The sequence below is a fragment of the Engraulis encrasicolus genome, chromosome 24 (genome assembly GCF_034702125.1).
Source record: "Engraulis encrasicolus isolate BLACKSEA-1 chromosome 24, IST_EnEncr_1.0, whole genome shotgun sequence".
Classification (NCBI taxonomy): Eukaryota; Metazoa; Chordata; class Actinopteri; order Clupeiformes; family Engraulidae; genus Engraulis; species Engraulis encrasicolus.
The window spans coordinates 33193245-33207765 of NC_085880.1; the positions used below are offsets into that span (position 1 = coordinate 33193245).

At 45.8% G+C, this 14521-nt stretch overlaps 1 protein-coding gene and 1 long non-coding RNA gene across 2 annotated transcripts in view; one reads left to right on the top strand and one right to left on the bottom strand.

Annotated features, from left to right (window-relative positions):
- LOC134441833 (uncharacterized) overlaps window positions 1–8224 on the bottom strand; it is a 93265-nt gene extending 85041 nt beyond the window's left edge. The window contains exon 1 of the long non-coding RNA XR_010033212.1: window positions 8169–8224. This is a non-coding gene — a long non-coding RNA (uncharacterized LOC134441833). The remainder of the gene's footprint in view (window positions 1–8168) is intronic.
- A 974-nt stretch (window positions 8225–9198) lies between these two features.
- Window positions 9199–14521, top strand: part of si:dkey-191g9.7 (uncharacterized) — a 13370-nt gene continuing 8047 nt past the window's right edge. Inside the window, exon 1 of the mRNA XM_063191267.1 lies at window positions 9199–9478. The gene's annotated coding sequence lies outside the window, so the exon portion shown is untranslated. The remainder of the gene's footprint in view (window positions 9479–14521) is intronic.

The following is a 14521-nucleotide window of genomic DNA, read 5'->3' on the forward strand; positions in this document are numbered from 1 at the left end:
GCTTTGTTTCAAGCCGTTTTTGCAAGCCAGCAATGTGGCTTGTGGAGAAACGAGAGGGTGTTCCGTGTTTCTCGTGGAAAAGCGTCTCTGATTGGCTCACTCTTCCTGCTCTCGTGGAAATGCGTCTCTGATTGGCTCAGTCCTCCTGTTCTTGGATAGAATGTAATGGGAAACAGAGTCGCCACTTCTCCGGGTGGTACTGCACTATAGGGGCGCCAACGGAGGCGTGCATGCTCCATTCAGGGCTGTGCTCTTTCGACAGCGACCCCTAGGGGAGCTGCAGGCACGGAGCAACCAGAGTGGGCTTGCTGTATGGATGAGGCTTTGAGCTGTGTGTGTACCTGAGAGTAGCAACCAGTTGATAGCTAAGCTAAACTAGATTTCGGGCCACCAGACGTTGCTTGTATTGAAAACAAGCAGAAAAAAATTACTCGACATGTTTTTAGAAAAATGGGTCGACATAAACCTTTGTGGGCAACGCCTTCTTTCGACGTGACGAAACACAGAAAGGCTTTCGTGATTCGCTCGTTTCTCTGCATTATTAATGTAAATTGGGAAACACCGGGAAACACAGCCAGGCGAGGTGACGCACCGCTATGAGAGCCTTGCAAGTGAGTTTAACTTGGGATGACCGTCCGATCTTCAAACGGAGTGAGTAAAACTGTGTTTTATCGGAAGTTGGCCTTTAAGGTTATTTTCAGGCCTTTTTTTAAATAAAGAATGCATTTATATACCCTTCATTGGTGATACTAGACTGGTCCACCTCCCTGCACTAGACAATCTGGCAATTGGGCATTTATTTAGGTATCTAATTAGGTTGATGTTTATCGGACTCCCGTGAGTAGAATCTGTCCAATCAGTTGTCTGTGATTGCAACTCTATAATTGGACTCACCTGAGTATAATCAGTCCAATCAGTTGTCTGATTGTAACTCTATAATTGAACTCACCTGAATATAATCCATCCAACCACTGCTGCCATAATTTTACCGTAAAATGTAAAAAAATAATACCGTTATTTATTTAACGGTAGGCTTTGGCAACCACTGCTGCCATAATTTTACCGTAAAATGTAAAAAGGAAATAAACCGTTATTTATTTAAGGGTAGACTTTGGCAACCACTGCTGCCAGCAGTTTACCGTAAAAACAACAGTTCTTTTTTTTACTGTGTACAGGTCACTGTAGGCCCCCATGGAACGGACATTCTGCAACAAAACTACTTTGACAGTTTCAGCATTCTCACCCAAGAATAGAGGATATTTGGGGACATTTGACAATTAGTATGAGGCATTAATCATATTTGACAATCCATTAAAGATTTATGCAATACAGTGTATTATGACAATTCTGCTTTCTTAAATTACTTTGGCCTATTGGGGGGCACCTGGCAGTTAGGGGGCACTAAGCTGCAGCCATATCTAGCCTGTTCGTTAATCCGGGCCTAGGTGTTATTAAGCACATTCTATGCGTTTACATGAGACACTTAAGTCCGATTTAACTCACTTTAAATCTGATTAAAACTTAATTCCACTCTAAAAATATCATGTAAACACTTACCGAACAGGATTTAAGTTTATTCCGATTTAAACTTAAGTCCGATTAAAGTGGGTGGTTTATTCCTCTTTTAAATCCGATTAAACACGTTCCTCTGTCATGTAATCTTTTATTCAGAATTACAATAAATCCAGTCGTTCCACGCATGCTCGTTGACCACACGATGGCGCCGAGAGCCCGAGCTCTTTGCCAGTGAGAAAAAAATGGCGGCACCTCCTGTTGATTTTCACATGAAAGTTTTGCTTAATTTAAAGTCCCTACGCGGCTATAAATGTTGTGGCTTCCATATATTGATGTAAAAGTGCCCCATGAAGTAATGAAGCACAACAAAGTTACTCCACATCACCCTTTCACCAGTTCGTTTTTCTAAGCTAGGTGGGTGCTAACTAGCATTTGAAAGAACCAGACCCAAAGGGGATTTCTCCAGCCTTGAGTCCACTGAGGGAATTCATTTTCGGGCTGAAGATTAGCTTCTGTCCCAGTAGTGAAAAGAGTTCCCCAGAGGTTTGGCGACCACGCCCCACACCGTATTTGGCTCACTCAGCAAGTGCGTCCTCAGTCCAATCGCAATGCTTTATTTTCCCCAGACGTTTAATCGCATTTAAGTGAAAGTGCCATGTATACAAGTCGCAAAATAACTCTTCATCCGATCTACTTAAATCTCATTTATTAAATCGGATTTAAAAACATCATGTAACCGTAGCCATTATGAGGCTATGAATGAATGAATGAACGAATGAATGAATGAATGAATGAATGAATGTGACTCATTCATCCAGGTCTTGGTGTACTGCGTCTCCTTGAGAGAATAGGGTTGATTGAGGCCAGAGTCTCAAGTTAAAGGGCAATGTTTATTGGCACAGACAAACAGATGGTTTCTGCCAGCTTATCTGTCATCATATCAGCATAACTTTTTAAGAGATGGCCTCCCGTGTGTGTGTGTGTGTGTGTGTGTGTGTGTGTGTGTGTGTGTGTGTGTGTGTGTGTGTGTGTGTGTGTGTGTGTGTGTGTGTGTGTGTGTGTGTGTGTGTGTGTGTGTGTGTTGAGTGCGTGTATATGTGTGTGGGTGGGTGTGTGGGCGCTTGTGTTTTGAGTTTCACAAAAGTGCATACTTTTTTTTCTTTACTGGTATGCACGCACACACACACACGCACGCACACATATACACAAACAGAGAGAGAGAGAGAGAGAGAGAGAGAGAGAGAGAGAGAGAGAGAGAGAGAGAGAGAGAGAGAGAGAGAGAGAGAGAGAGATGCACCCACACCCACCTGCACGGATGGTTATAGGGGCTGATTTGAATATCCTGGAGTAGTGCTGTTTGTCTTGAGGCAAAGATGGCACCATCTGATAACACAAAAACCATCTTAGCTGCTCATAGGCAAAGACCGAGAGTTTCACACAGCGCTAGAAACTAAACCAAACTAATTACATTTACTTAAAGGGGCATTCCACCGGTGGAGACATGAATATGTTACTGAAAGTGGGTCATATGTATAGTAGAATAGTAACATACATTTCTAATTTGGTGCCTTCTTGGCCAAGAAAAGGCAGAAAATGACTTTTTAGTGCTTGTGGATTTGTGACAACAATCCCCATAATGCACTGCAATGCTCAAGTTCCACAGGCCACACCCAGTTATTTGGGACTCTATGCATCATCCCTCCCTCAGCTTGCAGGCAGTGTTGCTAGATTGGGCTGTTTCCTGCCCAATTGGACTGCTTAGGATGGTCGTGTGCGGGTAAAAATGGTGTGACGGAGGTCATCTTGCACCTGTTCACCCCCCTCGGGGATTGAACGTGCGACCTCGACAACTACAACGGTTCGGCAATGGGAGACACAGTACGCTACCGCTGGGCCAAGAGACTAGTCTAGGCTGGTTTTGAGCATTTTTTGGGCTGGAAATCATCAGCCTCATCTGGCAACCCTGCTTGCAGGTGCATCACAGTGGGACAGACATCACTGGAAAGGAGAAGCTGGAGCACACTGCAGCTTAGTTTTCAAGACTTTATTTTGTGCACACACGCGACCAACGTTTCTGTGTTGCTACACCTTCTTCAGAGTCAAATGATAGCAAGAGAGAGACACAAATTTCAAGACTTGACATTCACAGGTGATCCTACTTGGTTTGGCTAAATTGGTCTGATCTCATTGCAGGTAATTGACCCCACCCCCCAACACCAGGAAAAGATTGTAGACAATTAGACAGCTTGCCAACTTCCCAAAACAAAATAAAAAAGTGAAAAAAACAATACACAAAGAACATTGTCAATAAAACCACAGCTACAATTATTAGAAGACCACTGAATTTAGAGTATGAATCCAAAATGCCTTTCCACAAAGCCTCTCTGTCTAATTGTCTGCAATCTTGTCCTGGTGTTGGGGGGTGGGGTCAATTACCTGCAATGAGATGAGACCAATTTAGCCAAACCAAGTGGGATCACCTGTGAATGTCAAGTCCTGAAATGTGTGTCTCTCTCTTGCTATCATTTGACTCTGAAGAAGGTGTAGCAACACCGAAACGTTGGTCGGGTGTGTGCACAAAATAAAGTCTTGAAAACTAAGCTGCAGTGTGCTCCAGCTTCTCCTTTCCAGCTATGCCAGTGACTTACTGGCAGTGTTGCCAGATGAGGCTGATGATTTCCAGCCCAAAAAATGCTCAAAATCCGCCTGGAAGCACTAAATCCCGCCCAATTCTATTGATGTCGATGGGAAAGATTGGGCGAGTTTTCCTGTAAAATGCCATTTTTACCCGCAGACGGCCATCCCAAGCAGCCCAATTGGGTGGGAAACAGCCCAATCTGGCAACACTGCTTACTGGAGCCTCAATGCAAGTGATTTCAAAAGCACTGGGACACTGATCTGTGATAGGTCTGTTAGAGCATTAGGTCCAACCCCCTATGGGCGGGGTTGAAAAGGTGGGAAAAAGGCTTGTAGTCTCAACAGAAATCCACCTCTCTTACACTTCCTATGTCGATGATGCAAAATGACCATTTTTACATCATTGACATAGGAAGTGTTAAGAGATGAATGCGGATTTCTCCTATCTCAGGGGGAATTGAGAGATTTTTGAAAGACCATTCAAAAGTATGACTGGGTGTCTATCAATGGAAAGCCTAATGCAAAATGGGTGGAGTGTCCCTTTAAATTACTGCAATTAACCCCTTTGCACAGACCCTATGTCATAACTTTATTATATAGCATGCACATGTCTTAATGTCTTATTTAAGGCTCTGGGTGATGTTATAGCAGTGTTGTTATGATGTACCATTAGTTGAGTCTTTCCATCAAAGTTTGAACGGGTCCATCCCATTGGCAGGCCCATGGGCACAGAAAGCTACGCCCTGAGTACTAAGTAAACTAGATTGATAGAGAAGAATGAAATGAAATTCACCTTATCATGATGGCTGTAAACTTGTTCGATGGTGGTGGAAACAAATTTCCCCTTGGGGACAATAAAGGCAATCTAATCTAATCTAATCTAATCTAATCTAAATACCTTTACGTTTACTTGAGTAGGATTAAAACCAAATAAAGATACTTAGCCAATATGTAAATACAATTTTTCATTATTCTTATCACCAGAGACGGTTTAAATGCATTAATTAGAATAGAGAATCTTTGTTATCACCTCTGGTTACACGACAGAGAGCCACAGACATTTAATACACAGACAGAGGGACACAGACATAGTTGGCTATACCAATAGAGGCAGAGAGACACACAGTACAAATACAGTACAGAGGGGTCACAAACAATTTCCCATCGATTCATTCATTTTTCATATGAAAGATGAAAATCATATTGTCCCGTTTTTAATAGCTGAATTATTACATCTGATTGGCTGGACAAGTGGCCTATATGCCGTACAGATTTACACGCAGTGTCATTGACAGCCACCGATCCCGGGTCATCGACACGGCACACCCCTCTCCGTCTGCAAGGCTTTGTACAAGAGGCCAGGTGCCTTTGTGTTTGGGCTGCGTAAAAGATCCCTTAGCTCTGTGTGGATCCCTCAGTCAGAGATTCTTTAAGTATAGAGATATGCCAACATAGTAGGTTTCTATGGGCACCTAACATGACCAGGTTCCGGTCTGCCTAAAGGGCGTGTCATAATGCTCCTAGCATTGAATAGAACAGTCCCCAGGTCTGCCTAGGTCTGCCTAAAGGGGGATTTCCCCCCCAATAATAGAACCCGGAAACAATGGGCCAATGGAACCTCTCTCTCTCTCTACTCTCTCTGCCTCAGTCTTAACACTGAGGCTTTACTGTCAGGGCTGCACTTTAATCCGCTCACATCTGCAACGGTTCTGCTCCTCTCCAGATGTTCAGCTGTCTTAGTGCAAACGCTAGTCTAAGGGAGAGGCTAATCCCACACACGTACCACACAGGCATGGATGCACGCGCGCACATACTTTGTAAACACATAGGCATACACATATACACATGCATACGTTTACATACAAACACACACACACACACACACACACACACACACACACACACACACACACACACACACACACACACACACACACACACACACACACACACACACACACACACGTAAACAATCACACTTAGGGACGTCACCTCACAAAACAAACATGTAAACATTCACACACACACACACACACACACACACACACACACACACACACACACACACACACACACACACACACACACACACACACACACACACACACACACACACACACACGCACGCACACACACACAAACACCTCCCCCCAACATATTGACACTGTGGTACCAGACATAGAGTGCAATGCATCAATGTCATGGGTCTTGAACTCGCTCAATGCCCCATGGGCCTTTCCCCCTGTCCCCAACAGACTATACACCAAAACAACGAGCCAGGCTCCTATACGAACTGCAGTCAGAGGCCATAACACATTCTCCTCTCACACAAACAGCTCTTTTCTAAGAAAAGCTATTTACTTACGTAAATACGATTTCCATGACTCTGTTCGATTTGATTGCATAACTAACAACAACAGGGTCCTGTCCATGTCCAGAATGAGTCCTAACCAAATGCAAAGCAACAAAACAAAAAATGTAACAGCAAAAACAACGCAAACACATTATTTCTGGATATTCTTCAAATATTGTGCATGTATATTGTTATGGAGAAATGCTTAAAAGGACAAATCATACTGAAGACTTAGCGTAGCACCGAAGCAAACAACAGCTGAGTTGATACTAAAGCTATCGATTGCATTATGTAAGTTTATGTGCATTCTAATGCAACGTTTTTTAATATTCTTGTTTCTCAGTCTGGCTAAACTGGTAACGGATTAAAAGCCTAATAAGGCACTGCATGTCTATAAAGTCAGAGGAGCCATAAAGTAACAACATGCTCCATGGTGTGTGGGTGTGTGTGTGTGTGCGTGTGTATGTGTGTTAACAGCATGAATCTGTGTGTGTGTGTGTGTGTGTGTGTGTGTGTGTGTGTGTGTGTGTGTGTGTGTGTGTGTTAACAGTATGAATCTGTGTGTGTGTGTGTGTGTGTGTGTGTGTGTGTGTGTGTGTGTGTGTGTGTGTGTGTGTGTGTGTGTGTGTGTGTGTGTGTGTGTGTTGTTTGTGTGCGTACGCGTGCGATTGTGCATGTATGTGTGCATATGTGTATGTGTGTTTACCATATCCGGTTGAGGCTGTTTAAAAATACACATGGGTTTTCTCTATAGAACACACATGGGTCTTCCCTATAGACTGTATCTCCTCCAAGAGAAGTGTGTAAACACAGGACCTGCGTGGCGTGCCGTATAACCAGATTTACTCTCATTAGTCGACAAGCATGAATAGGGCTGTACGCTGCTGATGCGTTTCCTGTCTGTCGCTACGGAGAACCATGAAAAAAATGAACATTCTGCTGAGCTCCCATTGAGCAAAGCTGTTGCCATAGCAACTGGTAGAGAGCGATGGCTAGCGGCAACAAGACTGAAATCAGCAGAGCGGTGGACAGGGAATAGGTGAGAGAGAGAGAGAGAGAGAGAGGGAGAGAGAGACAGAGACAGAGAGACAGAGACAGAGAGACAGAGATGGCCGAGGACGACAGAGAGAAGAAGGGAGACAGAGAGAGAGTGAAGCAAATGTGGTCTTGTGTACATGTCTGAAGAAGAAAAATATTGAGACAGAGAAAGAATGAAACAGAAGAAAAGATTTGGCAGGAAGGGGTAAGGTAGGGTAGGGTGTGTAAGCATAGGGTGTGTATGTATGCATGTGTGAGAAAAAGAGAGAGTGCACATGTGTGAAACAGAGAGAGAGAGAGAGAGAGAGAGAGAGAGAGAGAGAGAGAGAGAGAGAGAGAGTCAGACAGACAGAGAGACAGAGGCAGACAGACAGAGAGACGGAGGCAGAGAGATATAGAGAAGGATGAAAAGAGACTGGTGAAGAGATAAAGAGGGAGAGAGAGAGAGAGAGTAGCGGCTGTGTCGCGATGCTGTAAGGGGGCGGCCATCTTGGCTGAGAGTCTTCCTTCTGTTCCTCTCTCAGTCCTCATTCATGCTCGATCTCCCCATCCTGCCTCCATCTCCATCCAGGTGTGTAAGGCAATCAGCGGTAATGAGCAATACTCTACATCAGTGTTTCCCAACCAGGGGTACGTGTACCACTAGGGGTACGCGAGCACACTGAAGGGGGTACTTGGAAAAATGTAATTTTAAGAAATGCATGGGGCATAGTCACACTGGGATAGAAAAAGCGATGTAAAACATGACTAGGGGTACTCGTGGCACAACGAAAAGGCTTGGGGGGTACATGAGACAAAAAAGGTTGGGAAACACTGCTCTACATGGCTGCTTACCACGGCATCTCTCCTCTTCCTCTACCACATCAACACCCTCATTATATATGTAACCCCCCACCCCACACCCACACACACCCACATACACAAACACACTCACCAGCACCACACTCCTAACCCCTCACTCACCTATATTTCACACACACACACAGGCACGCCGCACACGCAGGCATGCACGCACGCACGCGCACACACACACACACACATTGCATGTACATGCATCTTAGCAGATCATGAAAGTCTCTCCCTGATACACATACAAACAGATGATACACCTCCCTCTCTCCCCCCCTCTCTCTCTCACTGATGAGGGTTTGAAGACACACAATGTGGACGTGGGGGCTTACGTGGGGGCTTCTCCCATTTCTAATCAGATGAAAGGAGAGAAGAGAGAGAGAGAGCGAGAGAGAGAGAGAGAGATTATCCTGACTATTCCTCCTCCATCTTTTTCCTTTCACTGCCAGGAGAAGAGGAGGAGGATGAGAGGCAGAGGAGAGAGGGAGGAGAGGAAGAGGGGGAGGTGTGGTGGAGTGTAAGGAGGAGACTCGAGGAGGAGTGGGTGGGGCTTATGAGACGAATGACTGGCTGTGTGTGTGAAAGAGAGAGAGTGTGTGTGAGAGAGCAAGAGAGCGTGTGTGCAGCACGCCTATATGTGTGTATGAACATGTGTGTGTGCGTGTGCTGAAGACATAGGGAGAGGGGTACAGAAATCAACTGCAAGAGAGATCGAGAAAGAAAAAAAAGAGAGGGAGCAGGAGGAGAGGAAGAGAGAGAGAGAGAGAGGGGGGAGGTCACCTGTGGATGTACAGGAGGGAGTAAAACCGACGGGTCTCTCTCTTTCTCACTCTCTCTCTCTCTTTCACTCTGCCGTCTGTCTTCAAGGTCCGGTTACCGGTTGCTCTGCTCTGCTCTGCTCAGATCGCTCTGGGGACATGACTGAACTCTGACGCTAACCAGCAGTGGCAAGGTGAGGAGGAGAGACACCGGCGTGGCGTGGACAGAGGAGCGCTAACACAGAAGAAGGCAGAGAGGGGAGAGGGGAAAGGAAAGAAGCAACGGAAGAAAGACACGTTTGCTCCTGTTTTTGCTTTTCTTTTGAAGGTAAGGTGAACTTTTTGCCATCTTAACTAACTAACTAACCACACACACACACGCACGCACGCACGCACGCACAGAAAGGACAGACACGCGCACACGCACACACACACACACACACACACACACACACACACACACACACACACACACACACAGACCTTTGTCTAAACAGGGCTTACATACATACATACATACATACATGTAGCAGCAGCCGGACCAGATGTCTATCACCCAATCACTCAGTCTTCCAAAAAGCAGAGAGAGGGTGGGGGAGGACGTACAGAGCTGAATGTATTGAGTTGGGGGTGGGGTGGGGTGGCGATGGGTGTGATTGTTGTGGTCTTGGAGGACTGACTGATGCTACTGGTTGTGCAGCTACAAATGAGTGGTGGCGAAGCATACAAGGGATGGATGCACAGATTTTTATTTGTCATTTGTATAGAAATACTTAAACCTGTTAAGACACAGCGTCATACATTTACTGTTACCAGAAAGGCAATGACCAAGTCATAGTAAAGGCCCTGCGTTTTACCATAGTGTAGTACAATGGTAGTTAACTTTTCAATGACTATTACAGTGTTCCATTCGTGGAACGGCATGCGTTATAGGCAGGCCCGCCGACAAGGGGGGACAAAGGCGTATGTTGTCCCGGGCCCAGGGAGATAGGGGGCCCAGAATTGGGTCCCATTTACATTGTATGTATTGGGTAGAGGGCCCTTTCAGATGACTTTGTCCCGGGCCCAGCAAAAGCTGTCAGCGGCCCTGGTTATAGGGCTACAAGTATAGCATGTGATGAAATCAAAAGTCACATGAAGAGAAGGGAGGGGTTGGGCTGAGCTGTGCATGTGTGTTGTTGTGATGTGCGTGGTTGAGGGAGGCTGATATTGTTGGTGTTGATGCGTGGCGATGAGGGGTTAAGGCAGGGATGTCAAACTCAGGCCCGGGGGCCAAATTTGGCCCACGGAGCCATTTTATTTGGCCCGCGAGATCATTTCAAATGTGTATTACAGTTGGCCCACATACACCATTAATGTACACCGTAACACAACTTGAACATGAAATTTGCTGTATCACAGAATGTGCAGACATATTTTAAACAGACAAATATGGTGGGTATATGGAGAGTATATGTGAAATTTAACTATGAGTATGAAGTGCATGCTTGCACAATTTTAGTCCATTTTTAAAAATAATTGTTGAGTTCGGCCCGCGACTTCTTTCCAGATTTTGATTTTGGCCCTCAGTCAATTTGAGTTTGACACCCCTGGGTTAAGGGGTAAGGGGTTTGCACTAAGGCTACGGCTGGGCAGATGGGTAGAAATGGTTTGTGTGGAGGGCACTAGTGTTTGGGCTGTTGGCGAGGGCTGATATTGTTGGTGGTGGTGTACTGTGGTGATTGTGGACAGGCTGGGGCTGGATGCGGTGCCTGATGGTAGTGATGGTGAGTAATGGGTGTGTTGTGGTGGTTTGGGGGGCATTGATGTTGATGGTAGTGTGTGGTTTCATGTGTGTGGTGAGGAGAAACTGATGTTGCTGAGGTGTGTGTGTGTGTGTGTGCGTGTGTGTTATGCTGAGGTGGTGTGTGTGTGTGTGCGTGTGCGTGTGTGTGTGTGTGTGTGTGTGGTGTGTGTGTGTGTGTGTGTGTGTGTGTGTGTGTGTGTGTGTGTGTGCGTGTGTGTTATGCTGAGGTGGTGTGTGTGTGTGTGCGTGTGCGTGTGTGTGTGTGTGTGTGTGTGCGCGCGCGTGTGTGTGGAATAGGGGTGTGTGTGTGTGGACTGATTGGTGGGAAGGGGGTTGTTTGGGTGTGGTGATGTTATGTTGTCATGAGAGGGATGGGAGGGGATGGGAGGTGTGTTGAGCAACTATTGGTGGTACTTCTGGTGGCTGAGAGAGAGAGAGAGAGAGAGAGAGAGAGAGAGAGAGAGAGAGAGAGAGAGAGAGAGAGAGAGAGAGAGAGAGAGAGAGAGAGAGAGAGAGAGAGAGAGAGAGAATGTGTGTGCGCGCGTGCGACTCATGGTGATGCTTCTGGTAGCTAAGTGGTGGTAAGGTGTGTATGTGTGGAGGGGAGGGGGTATATGTGTGTGTATTTTGCGGTGCGGTGTATTTTTAGCTTCATACGGGAGAGGGAACAAGGCAGGCAGGCCTTGAATGAGTCAGACCACGCACTCACTCTCCACCTGGTCAGGCTGTCACTGAAACACTGCCGTCATTTCACTCTCTCTCTCTCTCATCCTTTCTTTCCCCACCCTTTTCTCTATCCCTCTCTTTGTCCCTCGCTCTCTTAATCGCTTCTCATTTGGTTGTGCAGTAACTGAAACATTACCGTCATCTCTGTCTGTCTTTCTCTGTCTCTATAGCTACCCATCTTTCTATGTCCCTCCATCTCCATCTCTCTGTCCCTCTGCATTTGTTTGGTAATACAGTCACTTAAGCATTATCACCTCTCTCTCTCTCTCTCTCTCTCTCTCTCTCTCTCTCTCTCCCTTTCTCTATTAATTCTCTTTCCATTTCATCTCTGTCCTTCTTCATTCCCATCAATCTCACTTCATTTCACCATTATACAGTCCGTCTTCTTATTACTCTCGTCTTTTTCCATCACTCCATTTCACATCTTTCTCTCTCTCTCTCTCTCTCTCTCATCCTCTACTGCTCCCATCTTTTCCCATCTCTCTCCATCCTTTAGCTGTCCCAAGAAAGAGTGAGCACAGAGCAGGCCACATAAAGTGAAAGTGAAAGCCCATTGGGAAACTCCAACTCCCATTGTCATTGTGACATAGCACTCCACAGCACACAAGTGAACACTGCACACTGCACACAACGAAATTGCATTTATGCCTCACCCGTGCAAGGGGGCAGCCCTCAGTGGCGCCCCATGGGGAGCAGTGCGGTGGGACGGTACCATGCTCAGGGTACCTCAGTCATGGAGGAGGATGGGGGAGAGCACTGGTTGATTACTCCCCCCACCAACCTGGCGGGTCGGGAGTCGAACCGGCAACCTCTGGGATGCAATTCTGACGCCCTACCGTTCACCCATGACTGCCCTATTCTTATTCTTCATTCCCCTGTTCCCCTCTCCTCTTCTTCTCCTACTCTATATCCCTCTGTTCGTCTCCTCCGTCTACTCTACAGTCCTCTATTCCCCTCTACTCTTCTTATTCTACTCTGCATCCCTCTGTTTCCCTCTCCTCTTCTTATTCTACTCTGCATCCCTCTGTTTCCCTCTCCTCTTCTTATTCTACTCTATATCCCTCTGTTCGTCTCCTCCTACTCTTCTTATTCTACTCTGCATCCCTCTGTTTCCCTCTACTCTCACTCACTGCTGCCCATTATTATTGGACTGCCATCAGGGCCAGTGGTGATGCAGGGCTATCTGTTCTCAGTGTTGCCCATGATCCATGATTACAGAGGACCGTGGTGGTGGCCATGCATGCTGCTGCTCATCTGTAATATGTTGTCCTCAGTGGTGTAGTCTACGTAGAACGCGGGTATACGGAGTATACCCACTTCTAAATTTCAGGGATTTCAGTATACCCACTTAAAATTGAATGATCCATTGATATGAATGGCACAAATATATACAGTATACCCACTTCAAAAAATGCTCAAATATACAGTATACCCACCATAAAAAAGTAGACTACACCACTGGTTGTCCTGACACGTGTGCTGCCAGGGGAAGGACACAAAAAACCATGACCTGATACCAGGTCAACGGCTGACGGCATTATGGAGAATTTGTTGTTTCATTGCGTTGGACGATGATTTTGTTTTTGTCATTGCGTCAGACTATGTTTGTGCCATTGCCATTGCACTGTTGTTGCTAGTGCTTTTGGCTATGTATTTCTTGTTGTATTTAGGCTGTTGTGCTTTTTATGGATTAATGCTACTCCATTGCATTACGGTAGGGACACATACACGCGAATTTGCGAACTTTGCCATTCATTCCTATGAGAGAGGCGAAGGCAAACGATGGCGAGGCGAAGGCAAGCGATGGCAAGCGACCGCAAGCGAACAGGAGCGAAGCGAAGCGAAATTATTAAAGAAAGTTTAATGTTATGCAAATGAGGAGCGAATTCGCCTGTCACGGCCAAATCAAATCAACAACATAACGGTTCAATTCCAATTGATTCGCCGCAACGACCTGATGACGGTTGGATTTCGCCTCTCTTCGCTTCGCCTTGCTTCGCCTCCTATGTGTCCCTACCGTTAGGCTACAACAGTGTATGTCACATAGTGTCGAACTGTCTTTACAGTAGGCGATTATTGTCAGTAATAAGTCAATATTCAAAGTTTCATTACAAAAAGGCAATCGCAACTTGGTGGAACTTTCACTACCACTGCAACAAAATTGCAACAAAAATATAAAAAGCGCCATGACTTTCACAGCGATTTTCTGGAAAAACGTATGCAACATCGGCTATTTTAAACAGCAACTTTTAAAAATGATGCCCGCGAATGGACTGGTTTGCCATTGCATTAAGCTTTGTTTTTGGCAATGTGTGTGGTTTTGAGTTTGCTGGTCCTATAATGAGGGTCAGAGGATTACCCTGACGAAACACATGAACATGTCCACATGTATTACAGCTGGTATACGCATGTACAGATTTGCATCTACTTGTATGCAAATATATGGACTTTTTACAGGTCAGTACAGGGCACACAAAGAAATTGCCTCTCTGAGCTGATTTTAAGACTGTGTGTGTGTGTGTGTGTGTGTGTGTGTGTGTGTGTGTGTGTGTGTGTGTGTGTGTGTGTGTGTGTGTGTGTGTGTGTGTGTGTGTGTGTGTGTGTGTGTGTGTTCGCCTTAAGGCATGTGTCTTTTGCTGAGGTGGTGGCTGATGTGGTGTCTCTTTACTTCTTAAATATTCTGGGGCAACGAAATCCCAGCTGGTACTGACACACAAGCATGCATGCACACACACACACACACACACACACACACACACACACACACACACACACACACACACACACACACACACACACACACACACACACACACACACACACACACACACACACACACGAGTGCACACACACACAGGC